Source organism: Hyperoodon ampullatus (genome assembly GCF_949752795.1).
Source record: "Hyperoodon ampullatus genome assembly, chromosome: 3".
Lineage (NCBI taxonomy): Eukaryota > Metazoa > Chordata > Mammalia > Artiodactyla > Ziphiidae > Hyperoodon > Hyperoodon ampullatus.
The window spans coordinates 23225699-23247200 of NC_136916.1; positions in this window are offsets into that span (position 1 = coordinate 23225699).

Consider the following 21502-nt stretch of genomic DNA (forward strand, 5'->3'; position numbering starts at 1 on the left):
TCCCTTTTTCTCTTTTTGTGAGTGTGTATGTGTGTGCTTCTGTGTGTGATTTTGTCTGTATAGCTTTGCTTTTACCATTTGTCCTAGGGTTCTGTCTGTCTTTTTTGTTGTTGTTTCTTTTTTTTTAGTATAGTTTTTAGTGCTTGTTATCATTGGTGGATTTGTTTTTTGGTTTGGTTGCTCTCTTCTTTCTTTCTTTTTTTCTTTTTTTATTACTTTTTAATTTTTTAATTTTTAATAATTAGTTTTATTTTTTATTTTAATAACTTTATTTTATTTTATTTTTTCTTTCTTTCTTTCTTCCTCCCTTATCTTCTGAGCTGTGTGGCTGACAGGGTCTTGGTGCTCTGGCAGGGTGTCAGACCTGAGCCTAAGTGGTGCGAGAGCTGAGTTCAGGACACTGGTCCACCAGAGACCTCTTGGCTGCACATAATATCACACGGTGTAAGCTCTCCCAGAGATCTCCATCTCAACGCTAAGACCCAGCTCCACTCAGCGACCAGCAAGCTACAGTGCTGGACACCCTATGCCAAACAACTAGCAAGACAGGAACACAACCCCACCCATTAGCAGAGAGGCTGCCTAAAATCATAATAAGGCCACAGACACCCCCAAACAACCACCAAACATGGACCTGCCCACCAGAAAGACAAGATCCAGCCTCATCCACCAGAATAGAGGCACTAGTCCCCTCCACCAGGAAGCCTACACAACCCACTGAACCAACCTTAGCCACTGGGGGAAGACACCAAAAACAACGAGAACTACAAACCTGCAGCCTGCAAAAAGGAGACCCCAAAGACAGTAAGTTAAGCAAAATGAGAAGACAGAGAAACTCACAGCAGATGAAGGAGCAAGGTAAAAACCCACCAGACCAAACAAATGAAGAGGAAATAGACAGTCTACCTGAAAAAGAATTCAGAGTAATGATAGTAAAGATGATCCAAAATCTTGGAAATAGAATGGAGAAAATACAAGAAACGTTTAACAAGGACCTAGAAGAACTAAAGAGCAAACAAACAATGATGAACAACACAATAAATGAAATTAAAACTTCTCTAGAAGGACTCAATAGCAGAATAACTGAGGCAGAAGAACTGAGAAGTGACCTGGAAGATAAAATAGTGGAAATAACTACTACAGAGCAGAAAAAAGAAAGAAAAGAATTGAGGACAGTCTCAGAGACCTCTGGGACAACATTAAATGCACCAACATTCGAATTATAGGGGTCCCAGAAGAAGAAGAGAAAAATAAAGGGACTGAGAAAATACTTGAAGAGATTATAGTTGGAAACTTCCCTAATATGGAAAAGGAAATAGTTAATCAAGTCCAGGAAGCAGAGAATGCCATACAGGATAAATTTAAGGAGAAACACTCCAAGACACATATTAATCAAACTATCAAAAATTAAATACAAAGAAAAAATATTAAAAGCAGCAGGGGGAAAATTACATACAAGGGAATCCCCATAAAGTTAATGGCTGATCTTTCAGCAGAAACTCTGCAAGCCAGAAGGCAGTGGTAGGACATATTTAAAGTGATGAAAGGGAAAAACCTACAACCAAGATTACTTTACCCAGCAAGGATCTCATTCAGATTCGACAGAGAAATTAAAACCTTCACAGACAAGCAAAAGCTAAGAGAATTCAGCACCACCAAACAAGCTTTACAACAAATGCTAAAGGAACTTCTCTAGGCAGGAAGCACAAGAGAAGGAATAGACCTACAATAACAAACCCAAAACAATTAAGAGAATGGTAATAGGAACATACATATCGATAATTACCTTAAATATAAATGGCTTAAATGCTCCAACTAAAAGACACAGGGTCGCTGAATGGATACAAAAACAAGACCCATATATATGCTGTCTACAAGAGACCCACTTCAGACCTAGGGACACATACAGACTGAAAGTGAGGGGATCGAAAATGATTCCATGAAAATGGACATCAAAAGAAAGCTGGAGTAGCAATTCTCATATCAGACAAAATAGACTTTAAAATAAAGACTATTACAAGAGAGAAAGAAGGACACTACATAATGATCAAGGGATCAATCCAAGAAGAAGATATAACAATTATAAATATTTATGCACCCAACATAGGAGCACCTCAATACATAAGGCAAATGCTAACAGCCATAAAAGGGGAAATCGACAGTAACATGATCATAGTAGGGGACTTTAACACCCTACTATCACCAATGAAGAGATCATCCAAAATGAAAATAAATAAGGAAACACAAACTTTAAAAGATACACTAAAGAAGATGGACTTAATTGATATTTATAGGACATTCCCCAAAACAACAGATTAACACTTTCTTCTCAAGTGCTCATGGAACATTCTCCAGGGGATAGATCATATCTTGGGATCATATCTGATAGATCATATCAGATCATTTCTCTAATCATTAGAGAAATGCAAATAAAAATTACAATGAGGTATCACCTCACACTGGTCAGAATGGCCATCATCAAAAAATCTACAAACAATAAATGCTGGAAAGGGTGTGGAGAAAAGGGATCCCTCTTGCACTGTTGGTGGGAATGTAAATTGATACAGCCACTATGGAGAACAGTATGGAGTTTCCTTAAAAAACTAAAACTAGAACTACCATATGACCCAGTAATCCCACTACTGGGCATATACCCTGAGAAAACCATAATTCAAAAAGTCATGTACCACAATGTTCATTGCAGCTCTATTTACAATAGCCAGGATATGGAAGCAACCTAAGTGTCCATTGACAGATGAATGGATAAAGAAGATGTGGCACATATATACAATGGAATATTACTCAGCCATAAAGAGAAACGAAATTGAGTTATTTGTAGTGAGGTGGATGAACCTATAGACTGTCATACAGAGTGAAGTAAGTCAGAAAGAGAAAAACAAATACTGTATGCTAACACATATATATGGAATCTAAAAAAAAATGGTTCTGAAGAACCTAGGGGCAGGACAGGAATAAAGAAGCAGATGTAGAGGTGGACTTGAGGACACGGGGAGGGGGAAGGGTAACCTGGGATGAAGTGAGAGAGTGGCATGGACATAAATACATTACCAAATGTAAAATAGATAGCTAGTGGGAAGCAGCCACATAGCACAGGGAGATCAGCTCAGTGCTTTTTGACCACTTAGCAGGGTGGGATAGGGAGTGTGGGAGGGAGACGCAACAGGGAGGAGATATGGGGATATATGTCTATGTATAGTTGACTCACTTTGTTATAAAGCAGAAACTAACACACCATTGTAAAGCAATTATGCTCCAATGAAGATGTTAAAAAAAAAATAGTTTGCATGTGCTAACCCCAAACTCCCAATCCATCCCTCCCCCACTTGCCCTCCCCCTTGGCAACCACAAGTCTGTTTTCTGTCTATGAGTCTGTTTCTGTTTCATAGATAAGTTCATTTGTGTCATATTTTAGTGGAATGCCTCTTTGGCATAGTAATTAAGGCAAGAGGTCTAGTGAAGCGTGTTGCTTAAACCACTGAGAAGAGCCATCATCACCATCGTGAGCCACATTCTCTAATATTGATTGAAAATTGACTGCATTTCTGGCATTGCACAGTTCTCTAGTCATTTCTGTTATAGCAGCATTTGCTGTGACAGATGAAATGTACACATAGGATGCTGATGAAGACCCGGAAGTCACCGTTATCACCGCACAGGCCAAGGAAAAGCATGACTCTGATGTACATCCTCATTATCTCAGACTCTGGCCGTTTTGTTCTCAAAAGACTTGTGGGCAGGTAGCCTCGGTGAAGTTCATCACTTATCAGCTGGCAAATCAGCTGAGCATAACTTGGTTATCTGATTCTCTGTTTCAGAGGACTGATGGGTTACTTTCTCAGAAGGGCACGACAATTCATCAGGGAAAGGAGTAAGCGAAGGTTCCCAGAAAATGCCTTGCTTGTCCTCCTGAGGTTTTCCTATCACTGGAGCCAAACGTTAGCCCCAGTGGTCTTGAATAACAAGAAGGGTCCTGGCCCTTTGGGGGAAAGAAATAGGCTCTTTGTAATTTTGTGCTGATAGGAAATCAAATAATTATAGCCCAGATCATTTCAACAATTAAGTGTCTCAATTGGAAATGTTTGCGGCCAGTTCTGAGTTTTCCATTAGCAGACAAATGCCCAGATTCCTTGGTAGGGTAGGACCCTGTCATTTCAAATGTCTTCGCTACACTTTGTTTCATGGTTGGTTAGGTAAGAGCTTTTCCTGCTTCCCAAACCAGTTAGTACATATGGGACAACTCTATTGATTAAATATCTAAATTTTTTTTTCTACAGCCACAAAATTACTCAATGAATTGAAGACCTATTGGTCCAGCTAATTTCTTTTTTTTTTTTTTTTTTTTTTTTTTGTGGTATGCGGGCCTCTCACTGTTGTGGCCTCTCCCGTTGCGGAGCACAGGCTCCGGATGCGCAGGCTCAGCAGCCATGGCTCACGGGCCCAGCCGCTCCGCGGCATATGGGATCCTCCCAGACCGGGGCACGAACCCGTATCCCCTGCATCGGCAGGCGGACTCTCAACCACTGCGCCACCAGGGAGGCCCGGTCCAGCTAATTTCTTGATTTGGTTGTAAAACTAAGCACTCTAAGACTGAAAAGCAAGATCACTGGACACAGAATTCTGTCTCCTTTTACCCCCAGGAAATCGATCTTAGGCAAAAATGTGAAGTAAGCATAGCTTACCTCAGCACACAGCAGCCTCTAAGCTTCCAATACAATTCTTCTCTTTTCTCCTCTCCATATAGCTGCTTCCTTAGATTTGCTTTCATGCCTCCAGACTCCTCTCAGTTAACAAGAGTAGGAGAATGCTGGAGTATGCATGCTCTTTTCCAGTACCATGTGATGTTTTATTTTTTTAATTATTTATAAGAATGCTTGATGCAAAGCAACAAATATCTAATAGCATCTCACACATTTATAACAAGACAGTGGGGATAAAATTTGCTCTTAGGATCCTTCCAAGGTTCTCTCCCCTCAAACCAATAAGCAGCCCCCCTCCTCACTTACCTTACTGAAACACCATTCAGCTATAGGTTCACAATCCACTACCCAATTTGGGGGCATAATAAGAGAGCTTAATGCTTGCTGTAAACAAGGCTTTCTGAAATCTTCCAAGGAATTAACAGAGAGTAGAAAAGAAATTCACCATTCCCTGCTGGAAGATACAGCGGATCTGTGAGAAAGTCTTCTCTCTCTTTCTCTCTCTCTCTCTCTCTCTGTCTCTCTCTCTTTCTCTCTCTCACATACACACACACTTTAAGAAAGAATAATGGGAATAGAGAATGCTGGTGTATAAAGGCAGCAAATGTGAATCATTTTTTTGTTCAGAAACGTCCTTCTCTCTTACTTCATTATCAAGAATAGTACCTAAAGTATGGCTGGCACACAATAGTCGCTCAAAATATTTGTTAAATGACTAAAAAAGTGATTATCAAGTATTTGGATGCAGTCTGAAGACACTTTTTAAAATTGAAGTATAGCTGATTTACAGTGCTGTGTTAATGTCTGTTGTACAGCAGAGTGATTCAGCTATACCTATATATACATTATTTTTTTAATATTCTTTTCCATTATGGTTTATCTTAGGATATTGAATAGAGTTCCCTGTGCTATACAATAGGACCTTGTTGTTTATCCATTCTATATATAATAGTTTGCATCTGCTAACCCCAAAATCCCACTCCATCTCTCCCCCACCCCCTGCCCCCTTGGCAACCACAAGTCTGTTCTCTGTCTGTGAGTCGGTTTTGTAGATAAGTTCATTTGTGTCACATTTAAGATTCCGCATATAAGTGACATCATACAGTATTTGTCATTCTCTTTCTGACTTACTTCACTTAGTATGATAATCTCTAGTTCCATCCACGTTGCTGCAAATGGCATTATTTCATTCTTCTTTATGGCTGAGTAGTATTCCATTGTATATATATGTACCACATCTTCTTTATCCATTCATCAAGACACAGTATTTTGTTTTGTTTTGCGGTACGCGGGCCTCTCACTGCTGTGGCCTCTCCCACTGTGGAGCACAGGCTCCGGACGCGCAGGCTCAGCGGCCATGGCTCACGGGCCTAGCCGCTCCGCGGCATGTGGGATCTTCCTGGACCGGGGCACAAACCCGTGTCCCCTGCATCGGCAGGCGGACTCTCAACCACTGCGCCACCAGGGAAGCCCCAAGACACAGTGTTTTTTGATCTGGGAGACTTGTGAGTCAAGGTCTAAAGAAATTCTTATTCAAAAAGTTTAAGTATTAGGAGTCAATAATAATTTCTCATTACTGTTTGAAGTGCCATATCCATCCTTATTTTCCCACCTAAAAAAAATTTTTTTAAGTATCACCCCACCCAAGTTAAATGAAAACTTACATTCACACAAGGAGCTGTTACACAGATGTTTATAGTGGCTTTATTTGCACTCACCAAAAACTAAAAACAATCTAAATGTCCCTCAGACACAGAAGGATGGACTAACTGTGGGACATCCCTACCCTGGAACACTATTCAGCAACAAAAATGAGCATATTAATATACTAACACACACAACAACACGGATGCATACAAAAGCATTACCCTAAGTGAAAAGAGCCAGAGTTAAAAGGCTGTACGTTATATGATTCTATTTGTCTGACATTCTTGCCAAGACAAAACTCTAGGGACAGCATTGCCTATGGTTGAGTACGGGAGGAGGGGTGGCGGGGAATTGGTAGGTGTGATCGACTTGTTTTATGTCTTGATGGTGATGGTGGTTATTCAACTGTCTGCATTTGTGAAAACTCACACAGATGTGTGCACTGAAAAGGGTGAATTACACTGTATGTAAAGTACACCTTAATTGTTTTTTTAATTAAAGGAAAACTATAACACTGCTTGCAGCTCAGGGAGGTAGATAGGTATTTTACAGGTATTCAGTGTTTGGTCCTGCCAAAATACATGTTGTTTGTTTGTTTGTTTGTTTTGAGGTTTAAATTTGGAACCAGCCAAGGCAGCATCTGCTTTGGGAGAGGAACACAATGGAGGTTACCGCTGGAGAGATTCCTGTTTGGAAGCATTATTGAGGGGCCTGGGGGTCTAGTACTGCAAGGACTTTGAGATCTCCTAGTCTTCTAATTCACCATGATCGTATCTTTTACCTGGCAAGAGTGTCATAAGGATGAATTAGTCAATGCATGCAAAGAACTTTGAAGATGCAAAGCACCAGATGAGTTCTGGAGTGCCATGGTTAATGCTCAGACTGGACTGAAGACAAAAGCAGTTTCAAAGCCAGTACCTGGGCAGGTTTTGCTATCACTCCATGTCAATTTTTCAACTGGCTCCTGCACAGTGATTACACAGCTCTGCATCTTTGTACTGAAGCATGGAGCTTCAAGTGAAAGAAAGGCCCTGTGCAAATGTTATAAAAACAATGGTGAAGTGGCAGCTTGGCTGATCGGACATTTCAAAGCCAAGAATTTCAAATCTAAGAACAAAGGTGTGAAAGTAAATACCTTAGAAGTAAATAGACCAAAACACATTACTGATGACAGACCATCTAACCCTATGGACCAGATGTAGGTTTCAAAGTATATTTCGTACAAAGAATTATTCTACAGAGAATTTATTTTGGAGAAATAAAGAATCTCTTTATATTAAGGAATCACATCTGAAAGAATATGATGGTTATAACGGTTAGGTACAGATTAAGTCTAGACTAAGTGATGGTTAAGAATTGTATAGATTAAATTTTCTTTTTTTTTTCAACATCTTCATTGGAGTATAATTGCTTTACAATGGTGTGTTAGCTTCTCCTGTATAACAAAGTGAATCAGCTATACATAGACATATATCCCCACATCCCCTCCCTCTTGCGTCTCCCTCCCTCCCTCCCTATCCCTAAATTTTCTTACAGAAGGCCAAGGTCTTTACCAGTAAGGTCTGCAGCTCAAGATTGATGCAGGCAGGCTTTGAATTTTAAAAAACATTATATCTAGATAAAGAAGATGTGGTGTATATATATATATATATATATATATATATATATATATATATACACAATGGAATACCACTCAGACGTAAGAGAGAATGAAATTTTGCCACCTGCAGCAACATGGATGGACTTGGAGGGCATTATGCTAAGTAAAAGAAGACAGACAGAGACAGATCACTACTGTACAATATCACTTACATCTGGAATCTAAAAAGTACAACAAACTAGTGAATAAAGCAAAAAAGAGGCAGACTCATAGACATGGAGAACAAACTAGTGGTTACCGGTGAGGAGGGGCAAGCTAGGGAGAGAGGGGTAAAAGGGTTATTATGGGATTATATGAAATCATGTGTGTGAAACTTTTGAAAATTGTAAAGCACTATAGAATTGAAAGAATCTGTCGTTCAATAAAAAGAAGAAAAAGGATAAAGAAAAATAAACAAATAATTCAAAGATAAAAATTTTTTAAACTAAAAACATTGTATCAACATTTTCTATCTTCTCCCTCTCTCTTAACTCAAAACTCTCATGCATATTTATTTCCTTGTGTGTCTTGCCCTATTTCCGACATGAGACGCCATTCTTAAGAACTGTAGAAATAACCCTGGCTCTTCCAACCCATCAGTTCAGCCTGAATGGGTGAATCAATTCACACTGTGTTCTCTCTTCCTGTTTCCACTTCTGTTCAGCTCGTGATTCCCTCAGTTACGGTTCCTACTCTCACCTTCTAAGGCTTTTCAGTTCAAAGGAATATTCTAAGGGATGCTAGCAGTTCTCACTGACAAAATAACTCCCGCTACAAACATGAAATGCAAAGTGCAGGGTCTCTTTCTTCACATGGAGGGTGGCATGTTCATGTCACTGGCACCATTTGCCATGCTCTGGCGATCTTCTATTTAATGTGCTAAATGTGGCAGCGCATGAGCAACATAAATAAAAGTCGAATCCCAACAAAGCTCTTTCAATGGAATCCCTTGGGAGCATCTTTCTGTAGAAGAGAGTCCAGGACTTTTTCCTTTAAGGAAACACATGTATTGTGCACTTTCCTTCTTCCAATATTCAAAATGAAGCCCCTCCAAATGGCTTACCCACTGAAGTTTATAACCTCAGCCTACACAAGTCCAGTGCATAAAGATCTACAGCCCGCAGGCAGTGCGAGGAAGCTTTTTAAAGATGAATCATTTTCATAAATGAGTGCAGAGGAAGGTCAGGTCAGGGGACAAGGAAGGTTACATGTGTGCCCGAGATAAGGCCCCATCCATCCTTCTCTTACTGTCAGGGTTTGATGGGTGAACACTGCCTTGAGCTTCCATAAAACATGTTGTTTGCAGAAAACTTGCAGGTGGTTCATAAAAAAGTCCAAACTGTTACCATGAAATTTATCTCCCACTGCGTGATCTGTTTATAATAGAAACGAAGGATCTCAAGTAGAAATTAAGTATCTCAGACTGACTTATATTGGCTGGGAGGATTGAAAAATTCAACCTGCTTCTCAATCGTTGCACTAAAAATATCAAAGTACTTGTACTGATGACATCTTGACAAGATACAAGTACGTTCAAAAGAAAAATAATGTCCATTGTATGCACAACCCTTTATCCCTGGGGGAAGAATAGGCTAGGTGAGATTTTATTGGGAGAATTTAATCAGAAGACTGAACTCTTCATCACATTTTATTTCTGAAGAGGGTCAAGCAACCATTATTTACAACTTTCCCATCTGTATGGTCAAAGTGAAAAGGGCATCTAATTTTTTAAAGTTAGGAGATGCTTATTATCTTGAAGCTTAAAAGAGATTGGAGGCAACAGTAATGTTGGCCATAATTTGAGTTATCTCCATATAGAAATTGAAGGGAAATGCTGAGGCAATTCATGTAGATAATTCAGGCCCTAAAACCATGGGTACTTGAAATCAAGAGATAAGTGAGGAAGTTGCGCTGAATTCTGTTTGGGTTTGTTTTTCCCATGTTGTGCTGGTAATTGACTCCATTTCTCACATCACATGCCCGTATACCTGGACGGTGGCTTTAAGTTGCTGGAAATACTTAGGTCATACATTTAAATCAAATTGATGAACATAGCACATCTACAAGGCAGAATGTTGTGCTGAGTTTACAGAATCCATACATGTTCTAGCTGGAAGGGATTGCAGCCCAGGGTTCCAGCCCCCGAGCACAGGCATAGAAGGTGAAACCTGTACAAAAATAAGGAGTCATGTGTTCTCTCTACCTTGACAGTAGCAATGGTCCAGGTCTTAATCCCACCCATATGTACACCAAAACCTCTCCTACATTCTTTCACTCCAGATGGTTGGAGGTGTAGGGTCAGAGTATAAGGTGGGCTGAGAAACACTGTATCTAATCCAACACCTTTATTTGAATTATGAGAGTCATGAGACGTGGCTTTCAGCAATAGTGAGAAACCAAAGATGTTTTACTTCAATACCTTCTCAGTCCTCTTGTGTCTACTTTGACCTGCCTTCAACCTCTGCACTCTGGCCATCCAAGCCACACTGAGTCACTGTGGCCTCCGCTCCTAACAAGTCCTGTGTCTTCCACCCAAATAGTCTCCCACTCCTCCCAATTTCATGTAAAAGTAACGTTTTCCCCATGCCATGTTATCCTCTCTCCCTGCTAGGAAAATGCACCTAAGGTCTTAACAGTTCTAGGACTTAAGGTTTCCCTCATTTTTTTTGCGGTACACGGGCCTCTCACTGTTGTGGCCTCTCCCGTTGCGGAGCACAGGCTCCGGATGTGCAGGCTCAGCGGCCATGGCTCACGGGCCCAGCCGCTCTGTGGCATGTGGGATCTTCCCGGACTGGGGCACGAACCCGTGTCCCCTGCATCGGCAGGTGGACTCTCAACCACTGCGCCACCAGGGAAGCCCCCCTCTTTTTAATAATAGCAAATTAAAAGGGGAGAGATAATTCTGGTCAAATATGTTGTCCCAAAAGAATGGATGTATAACTATGAAGTTCTAGACATTGTGGCAACAAGAAGAGGAGTGTATCTGGAAATAAGTTGCCTTCTCAGCACTTTAAGCAACCATCTATATTTTTTTACACATTATTTTTGCCAGTTCTTGTCTTATGTTTCAATATTGATGGTAAGTTGGAGCCTGCTGTGCTGTTTGGAATGTTAGGTTGTAGTAATCTAGCAAGTGTCATGCCCCCAAAGGGATTTAATCGATATTCTCTGAAGCAGATAACTTGGGTATGAGGAATATGCCAGGAGGCAGCATTGTCTACATGGCGGAATGACTGATATTTGCAATTTTAAAATCATGAACTAGACATGACTTCGCCTGCCCTCTCATCTTCTCTAGGCCTTCTAACAGGATTCTATCTAAGATGACGCAAATGAGTTCCTATCCTAATCCTAAAGGTCTTAGTGAAAAGAGTCCTCCTGAATCTCTCTCTCATTTCAGTGTTTAATGTCACTCACTGTCATGGGATGCTTTCCAGTATAAGCCCCTCCATGACAAGACACAATGGAAGGCCTAGCCTCACTTATTTTGTCAACAAATACAGTTTGAGCACTTCCAACACACAAATAAAGCCCCAAATCAAACTAGGATAAAAGGAAAATGTAAATATTTTGTAAGTCATGATATAATAATAATAATAGTAATAATAGAACTTATATAATGCTTACTAGCATAACAAAAAGTACTGTGCTAAGAATTTAATTCAAAATAACTAATTTGCTCCTACAAAAACACTCTGGAGTATTATTATTCCCATTTTACAGATGAGAAAATTGAGGCTTAGGTTAAATTAAGGCTCTAGTTATCTGACTTAACTAGCTATCTAGTTATCTAGCTAGAGAGGCAGAGCTAGGAGTTTGTTTTTTCTAAGTTTTCTATTTTCCACTTCCATGACCTCAAGGTCCCCATTAATAACCGTTACTTAAAAGAAATACGAATCTACTCTGCATTTCAATGTGCCAAGCAAGCATCTCCATTTGTTATCAACTTACCTTGGTCTTAGCTCAGCTTCCATAATGGTAGATCTCAAAGGATTTGGTTATGAAGGACACTAAACTGGACTATAATACCTCTATACCAGTCATTTTGGTATTTTGTCAATTGAAGCTTGGTGTTGAATTGCTAATTTAGTACTCTGTGTTGATCCAAAAGGAAACCATCAAAAACAACCTCACAAGACTCTATTCTCCCCTGCTCAACCCAATGGGCCATGAGTTCTCTTTCTTCCCATAGTCACAAGTAGGCATAAGATAAAACATTCCTGAATTTTTTTGTTTCATTTAGAACTGTTTTGATAAAAAGTGATTTAAGTGATTCCTTGTCCTAATTTACTCATCCATTCTCCAAGCTTTTATTGACACCTGTGATTAACTGCAAAGCATGTCAGAAAATAGAAATATAAGCCAATGCCAACCCTGTCCTCAAACTGTCTCATAGTCAGTGAAGGAGATAAGATATATAAACATAAGTAAAAATAACATAAGGTAAAAAGTGGGAGAGCCCATGAGAAAAGAAAACCCAATTTGGAGGTGATCAAATTCAGCTTTGTGGTAAAGCAGACTTTGAGTTAGAACTTGAAGGAGAAACAAAAAGAAGGCACACTGTATCAAAGTCTAGCAAAGCAAAGAGAATATTCAGGGTATCAGAAGAACAAAAAAATCTTTTTAGTTTAACAAAAAATGTAGGCTGTATAAGATCTTGTGAGTGTCATAAAAAGGAGTTTGAATTTTATTCTCTTAGAGGGAGGAATTCATTAAGGGTTTTTGAACAGGAAGAAGGCAGACAATAAAGTTCTGCTTTAATACTATTGGTCCATCCCAAGCCAGCTCTCAACACTTCCTAGAGCAAAGAATATAATCAACACATATTTGATGACTTGTCCAATATGCACAGGTATTAGAAATAGAAACTATTAGAGCAGTCAATGAATATTTTATTAGAACCTAAACTAAGAAGTGTAAATACAGAGGGAAGAACAGTTGAGAAAGATTTTATAGAAATACAGCTGCTATAATTAAACATCAGATATCAGGGAATAGAGAGAGACAAGAAAGAATCAAATATGAATCCACCATTACAGGTAGGATTGTAGTAACATTATCCAATAGTACAAAATATTAGAAATATGATTTCTTTTTACCCAAAGCATATCACTTTTGTAAATGTTGGTCTGAACTTTCTTAGCCCACAGTTTGCACACTCTATCTGCAATAAAACATCTTATGATACAACAAGACAGAGTAGAGGCAAACATGGCAGTTTATATTTTGCCCTGGACATTTGCAGATCAGTGTCAAAACTCTACAATGATAAAGGACAATAACTGGGGGAATGAAGAAGAGCAAAACCTGCAGAACAATGGACTCATTATTCAGAAGAATCATTCTGCTCTAGTAAGGTTGCAACTATTCTCTTGGGAAAAAAAGTAAAAAGATAAAAACATTGAAAGGAGATTAGGTAAGTAGAAGACAATTCTAGCCATACATTTGAGGAGAAACATGGGAAATATAATTTTAAATAAAGAGAATCCAACCAAGAGGTAATAATGGTGACCAAATTTCCCTCCCACCTGAAACTGGTGACTGGCCCACAAATCCATATTAAAATAATAACCTCTATAATTTGGCATGACGTAGGTGCCCAGGACACAAAAATAGGGTCTTTAAGACCATGTATCTCAGACAATGAAGGACAGTCATCCTTAAAAGATGAGAAGCAAACACTGAGCCTTCTAACAGCCTAGCTTACTGCCTTGGGAGGGTTTCCAGGCCACAAGACTTGGAGGGGTAACTCAGATGGAGCTTGGCATGGAGATGGAGTTGAGGCTCCGGAGAGACCAAGGCAGCCCTGTTCTAAGGACAAAGTATCAGAAAAGAGAGAGCTGCTCAGAGAGAGAATGCCAGATATTCTGCAGGGAAACCCCCTCTGGTATTTAACTTAGTACTGATCAGCTCATGCATGTGAGGAAACTACCCAAGGCTAGAAAAAGAACCACCCAAAAGGATTTAGAGGAACAGTGCCCAGCACTCACAAAAAGTTGAGAATAGTTCCCAAAAGTCAGATTGGAAAGCCTCAAGATTCACAGGCCATTGGGTAGAGAGTTTCATAATGAGGAAACTCAGTAGTGGGGAGTAATTAGCCCTAGAATGAGCATTGATCCAATGCACCTAACAAATCTTAACAGCAAGACCCAGAAGGACCAAACTGCTTCTAAGTACTCGACTGCACCTCACAACAAAGTTCAAGAACACTTCTAAGAATAAGATATATCCAGCACCCAATAATGTAAATTTCACATCTGGCATCTAATCAGGCAAGCAAAGAAGACAGAAAATATAATCTAAAATGAAGAGAAAAATGTATCAATCAAAACATACCCAGAACAGACACAGATACTAGAATTAGCAGACAAAGACATTACAATCATTATTATAAATATATTCCATTTGTTCAAAAAGTTAAGAAGAATGATGGAAGATATAAAAAAGACCCACATCCCACTTCTAGAGGTGAAAACATCAATGTGTGAAATGGAAAACTCACTAGACGGGATTAGTGTCAGATTAAATATTATAGGAGAAAAAATTAATAAACTGGAAGACATAGCAATAGAAACTTTCCAAAATGAAACACAGAGAGAAAAGAGACTTAAAAAGAATAGTTCATCCCTGAGCTGTGAGAAAATGTCAAGCAGCCAAATATACATGTAATTGGAGTCTCCAAAGGAGAGGAGGAGGGGAGAAAATTATGTGAAGAAAAATGGTTGAAAGTATTGAAAATCTAATGAAAACTGTAAACCAATAGATACAGGAAGTTCTACAAATCTCACCTCTAGAAACATGAAGAAAATAACACCAGGACCCATTATAACCAAATTCTTCAACACCAGTGATACAGAGAAAATCTTAAAAACAGAGGAAAAAGATAAACTCCATATCTTAATATATGAAAAAGGATCAGAGATAAAGAATCAAAGATGAAGAAACAAAGATGAAGATCACAGCAGATTTCTGCTCAGAAGCAACTCAGTGAGGAGAGGGAAGAGAAAATCTTTGAAGAAAAGTAGACAAATCTATATAAAGGCAATCATGTATTGTTAATAACATGTATTTAGAAAAAAAACTAAATTATTTAAATACAGCAAATTGTGTTGGATGCTAAGGAGACTACAAAAACCTTAGACCCCTCAGCTGCATTGCAAAAGGTTTATACAAATAATCACTACTTATTCTTCTAACTCTAGCTTTTATGGCTTCATTTGTTTTAACTGGTCCAAAAATCCATATTAAAATAATAATAATAAATTCTATAATTTGGCATGACCCAGGTACCCAGGGTACAAAATAAAATGTACCAGATTCCTGGGCTTGGGAAATATATAAATCTACCTTAAATCTTTTTTTTTTTTTTTTTTTTTTTTGATCTGGGTATCTGTAAATAGATAACAATGAATAGTACAGGCCACATGGTAAGTACTAAAACAGAGGTACGTTTTACCTGGGGAGATAAAACTACACAGAGGAGGTGGCACTTGAGCACTGAGGTTAAGGAGATCCCTCCGCCCTGCAAATGATACAGGCAGGGATGCAGTGCAGGCTGTGCCAGGACACAGGTGCCAAAGTGCATTCAAATCTCTATGGTGAATGCAAACGTCAAGAGTGCATCTTGGAAACTGGCATCCAAGGAAGCTTGACCTTCCAACAGGTCACCAGTTCAATTATGAAGGGATTTCCATATCATGTAAACAGACTGGTTTCCAATCTGTAGGAAGCAAGGAACAATGAAAGGATTTACTTGTAGTATAAAAAGAATTTGTGTTTTTATCTAAAAATATGAAGGATGATGCAATAGCTTCCCCTGACTCATCCACCCAAATTTTCTCCTCTTATGACATGATTTTAAGTAGAGGAGTAATAAGTAAATGATCATGTTAGCGTTTTGAACATATCACAAGGGTAGCAATATGTGTGGATGATTGGAAGATGGAAGATAAGGAATAACATTTTGCAACATTGCAGAGAAGAAATCATTCCCTAGGACTTCCCTGGTGGTGCAGTGGTTAAGAATCTGCCTGCCAATGCAGGGGACGCGGGTTCGAGCCCTGGTCTGGGAAGATCCCACATACGGTGGAGCAACTAAGCCCATGCGCCACAACTACTGAAGCCCACGTGCCACAACTACTGAAGCCCATGTGCCACAACTACTGAAGCCCACTCGCCTAGAGCCCATGCTCCACAACAAGAGAAGCCACCGGAAGGACAACCCTGTGCACCGCAATGAAGAGTAGCCCTCGCTCGCCGCAACTACAGAAAGCCAGAGGGCAGCAATGAAGACCCACCGCAGCCAAAAACAAATAAAGAAAGAAATAAGTTTATTAAAAAAAAAAACTCCTTAAAAAAAAAAGAAATCATCCCCTAAACTAAAGCAATGGCAATGGGAGTAGATAGGGCCATCCAAACTAGATATACTTAGGATTGTAAAATTGAAAGAGGACTTCCCTGGCAGTCCAGTGGTTAAGACTCCACACTTCCACTGCAGGGAGATGCAGGTTCGATCCCTGGTCGGGGAACTAAGATCCCACATGCTGTGCCGTGCTTCTTTTTGGAGAGATCAAAGTTTTTTTTTTCAATATCAGAATGTTATTCAAGGTGGGCTCAAATGCTGAGGTGGGGGAATGAATATTTTAGTTGGAAGGACTTGGATAAGAAATGGTACAGAATCAGGAAGGGCCACATAACATCTCAAAAACAGCAACCACCCTAGTGGGACTTAAATAAAGGGTCCTCACCAGGGAGGAAAAAGAAGGAGAAAGAGGCTGGAAAGGTAAACAGAAGGATGTAGATGAAGGGCTTTAAACTGCCAGCCAAGATTTGGGAAATCATTGGCAGTGTCTGAACGGGAGACAGGGTATGTGGTTTAGGATGGATGAGAGGGAAGAGGCAGGGAGCTTGGTTACTAAACTGTCACAATTGTCCATCTGATGGGTAATAAATAAAGGAGCTGGCGTGGCAGCATTTGGAGCAGACAGATGCGAGAGACATCACAGAAGCAACGTGTTAGGGAGGGAAAAAATGTTGTAGGATTTCTGGAAAGCTAGAAAGCCTCAGGCTCTAAATTATTAGGTCCTCTTCAAGTTTCCTCTTGTTATCCATGAACTCCAGACTGGAGTTAGTAATCTGGGCCTATTCATGCCAGCATGTCCCATAAAGATATAAAAGGAGATACAGAAGTTCACAAATAGGCATGTACATAGATATAAAGATACACAGATAGACTGATACCAAGCTACATCGACTGATCCAGGCACAGTGCATAATTGGAAGGATACCTGTTTGTTATTCCAGAAGTGAAACATGCCTTACAAGGAGGGAGAAAATGTTGCAAACGTTGGCTCCAGATTCTTCTAAAAAACTGGGTGATAGGTCAGAACGTGAGTGGGATGAACAAGGGTTCAAGCTTTTCCAAACCAGTTCTTCTATCTCTCCATGACAGAGCATTACCAGTATAACAGGCTTGCCTGTTGATGGAACATAAAGACATACCTAGTCTTTCCCAAATGCCCTGAGTCCATTTATGTGCACACAGAAACCCAGTCCTAAGCTCTCTTCCTAAACACACACCAATGGTCCTGTGAGCGACGTTCCATTGTGTGGTCAACCGTGCTAGGGCTTCGAGCCTCTGGGAAGTTCCAGGAGTTTCCAAGCCTCCGGCTCAGGACACTACACTACCTCTAAGACTTTCATGAGAGCTATAATCCCCCACTAAAGGCAAGCAACAACAATCTGATGGTGAAGGCAGTTTGCATATTTCATCAATGCGGATCACACTCTCGGGCACTAGGTTCTTTGTTATGGAAGCACTCTCGAATTACGAGGTAGCTAAGTTGGGTTTATTAGTTCATGCCTATGATAACATAGTAATAGCAATTAATTCAGTCACATTCAAAAGGAAATAGCATAAGGATCCTACACTGTGATTTAGAAGGCAGAGGTAATTATAGCTCTACCCGATAATTGTATGGTGGATCTATCTCTGTAAGCATGCCACTGGATGATGCTACGCAGCTTTCACTGGGAAACCTGGGAGGCCAGGGAAACTTCAGGGGCATTAACCCATAAAAACCTGAACTTCTGCTGGAAAAACAAAGTGAAGATCTCATCTCTGGTGATTTTAAATAGAAGGACAAAAAGGATTTAAAAGGAAGAAGATTAATACGGCAGGTAACATGAGGGGAGGATTTAAAGTTGATCACACATCATAGTACTTTGAATTTGTTGAAAGCATGTATATTCAAGAGAATGATAAATACAGTACAGTATCCCTTGTAAATGAATCTAAAAAAAGTAAACTCATAAAAAAAAAATACGGCAGGTAATGGGAACTCATCTAGGAAGAAAATTCTTAGTTCCTCCTAATGATTTTGAATTGAGGGAACAGCATCTTGTTAAGACTTCCTCTATGGGGAGGTAGTCTCTGGCCCCTTGTATCTGGCTACCTGCCAAAATAACTCCACTTGCCCTGTTCTGCTGTTCTCACACAAGAATGAAACAGCTTGGCATTAGAGTCACAACCTGGGTTTGAATATTGCCTACTTGCCAGCTAATGATTATAGATAAATTACCTGCCCCATCAATGTCAGTTTTCTCATCTCTAAATTGGAACAAATAACTAACTTCAATTATTACTGAGGTAGCATGTAAAAATGCTAAGCAAACTCTGAATACCAAAAAAATCATTCTACCATATATTTGTTACCTGATACACTATGATCATAGGAATGCAACAGTATTATATCAGAAACACTGAAATGTTTTAATCAGAAATGTTTTTAATCAAATGTTTTATGAAAACTAGTACGGATTACTTTCTAAACAATCATATTTAAAGTTTTTGCTATCACCCCTGTTACAGGAGCTCCATTTCAGCTGGCTATTAATGCAGATGCTATGTAAGAAGGCTATATGAAGATATAGTTGCATAGCTAAGTACAAAAATATTATGTAGTCAACCATGGTCACTGCCTAGATGATGAAACAAAATATGCCTGAACTGAAATATAAACATCTCTAACATTGTGGTCTACAATAAACTTTCATGTCTCAGGAGAGGAGTTTAGATGGGATTCTCTCACTAGTCTTAAAATATTTGTCTATCAGATTAGCATATTTGTAATAACGTGTGGAACACTAATATCATTTCCTGTTATAAAGAAACAAAACTAGCTAGGTCTTGATGTCCATTTCCCCAAAGTATCTGACCCCCAAAGATGTTTTCAGTTTATGAAAGGGGACATGAACTGAGAATGGGCAAGAAAGAAACTAATAAGTGATGTCTGGGGTTAAGACTTTAGAAATGTTCTTAGGGCTTTGGAACCAGACAAGTGTCTGCTCAAACCTGACACCAAACTTAACCTCCCCCAGTCCCCAGCCAATTTGGATGAAAATCAGCTTCGCTTTAGGCTTAGCTATATAAGAATCTGTATTGTCATTCCTAGACCTGTTTAAGCCCTTTTAATAGATCAAGTCAGGATGGTACCTTCATAATTTAGTGTTGTGAATAGTGCAAATAAAGCCTTCAATGGCATCTAATCAGAACATTTTCTTTTCTCTTCCCTGAGACCATTATTCCATAGAGGTCCAGATTTCCCCAGCCTGTCAGTCATTACAACTACAAGCTGCCCAAGCTCATTTGAAAGCCATCAAGTAGCTAATTTGCCAAGATGGATTCAAAAGACACGAGACAGCTTACGGTTGTGGTCTCTCTGACCCCTCCCACACAAAGCAGCGTTCTGAAGCCCACGGGGACTTTCTTTTGCCGATGGCGGGCTACTGTTTAAACACTGATTGCCTCTTTTTTCTGTCATTCACTTTTTCCCCTTCCCTGAACTCCGCCACCATCAGTCACAGACTTCATTCATAGCCCACCGGGTGAAAGTTCCGTGCTCAACACACTGACAAAATAAGCCATGTATAGGTCAGAGCTAGAGGAGAAAAAAATCACACTCATAGATATTAACGAAGGCTTGAGTGAATTTTTCTTATCGACTCAAAAGACTTATGTGCTTTTTATGCCAATGAACTCTGGCATATACAACAGAAAATGAGGCAATTCATGTTAAAGTAATTTCATAATGCCAAAAAAAAAGAGCTACACAGATACAAGGTATTTGAGAAATATATGGTATATTTCATTAGGGTCTTAAGAGACCCTGGACCATTTTCCCCAGCCTACTTTACACAGAGCAAGTACTAGTGATTGGTGGTCCAGACAAGGGACACAGATTTTAGAATCAGACCTAGGTGTGTGAATCGTGAGTTGATCCCTTATTTGTGATCCTGGACAACTGACTTAATTTCCCTGGGCCTCAATTCCCTATTCAAAAAAAAGGGGGGTAACATTACCTACCTCACGGTGTTGCTGGGAGTGATAATGAACTAATTTACATAAAATATTTCACAATCTCTGGCAGGTCACGAACTATCCGTGAATAGTAGCTATTATTGTTACTGTTTTATTGTTACTATTTCTTTCTATTCTGTGCAGTAGAAGCTATTTTTCTCATAGAAGGTAACACAGAAGAGTAATAAGAATAATAAACACATCTGTGATATTAACTCTGTGCTATGCATAGTTAATAGATCATTCTATAAAGAAACTGAGGCATGGAGAGGGAAAGTAAGGTGCCCAAAGTTACATAATGAGTAAGTGGAGGAGCTGGAATTGAACCCAAGCAGTCTGGCTGCATTACTCTCTGAAATAAATTTATTCTAAATGCAGGTAGGTATCTGCCACACTGGAGGTCCTTACAGTTCTAAGAGACAGAAGCACATTGAAACAAACATGAAATCAAAGAGTTCATTGTAAGCCCAACAGAGACCCTTGAGACCGTGAAACTCAGTTTCCTAGTCATGACATCCGAGAGCTAGAACCAGAGACTAGTTCTGACTTCAAGGCAGTGCTAGCCATCTCAGCAGCAACAGATGTACCCACACTGTGCAGCTTCTCCCATTTCCATCTTCAGAACCAAGCCCCTACTTGCTCCAAGTAAATCTTTCAATTCTGTTCCCCTGCAGTTCAGTTCCTCCATAATCCAACTGGATATTCCAAGGAAAGGAATCATCATGATGCAGTTTAAGGGGTGATGTCTGTCCCTGGATCAATCAGGTCTTCCTCAAGAATCAGGGTCTACACCACATACATCGCTGCCAATATTCTCTTAGAAGCTTAAGAGAAAAGAACTATCTACAGGTACCTCGAAATAGATCTTTCCCACCATTACCTTGCTATCTTCTTATCCTCTCCATTTTGAGGTGGTGAGAAACATAGAAATGGAATCAATCTTTGGAGTTGGTGAGCTTAAAAAAGAAACTCTACCTCTGCCATCACTGGCCATGAGAAATTAGGCAAGTTATCAAATCTCTCTAGGGCTGCCTTCCCAAGTGTAAAACAAGGATAGTAATCATGACTGTCTCATAGGTTTGCTTTGAGTATTAAGTGAGGTGGTATAGATAAAACACTTTGGCATAAATCTTGGCTCTC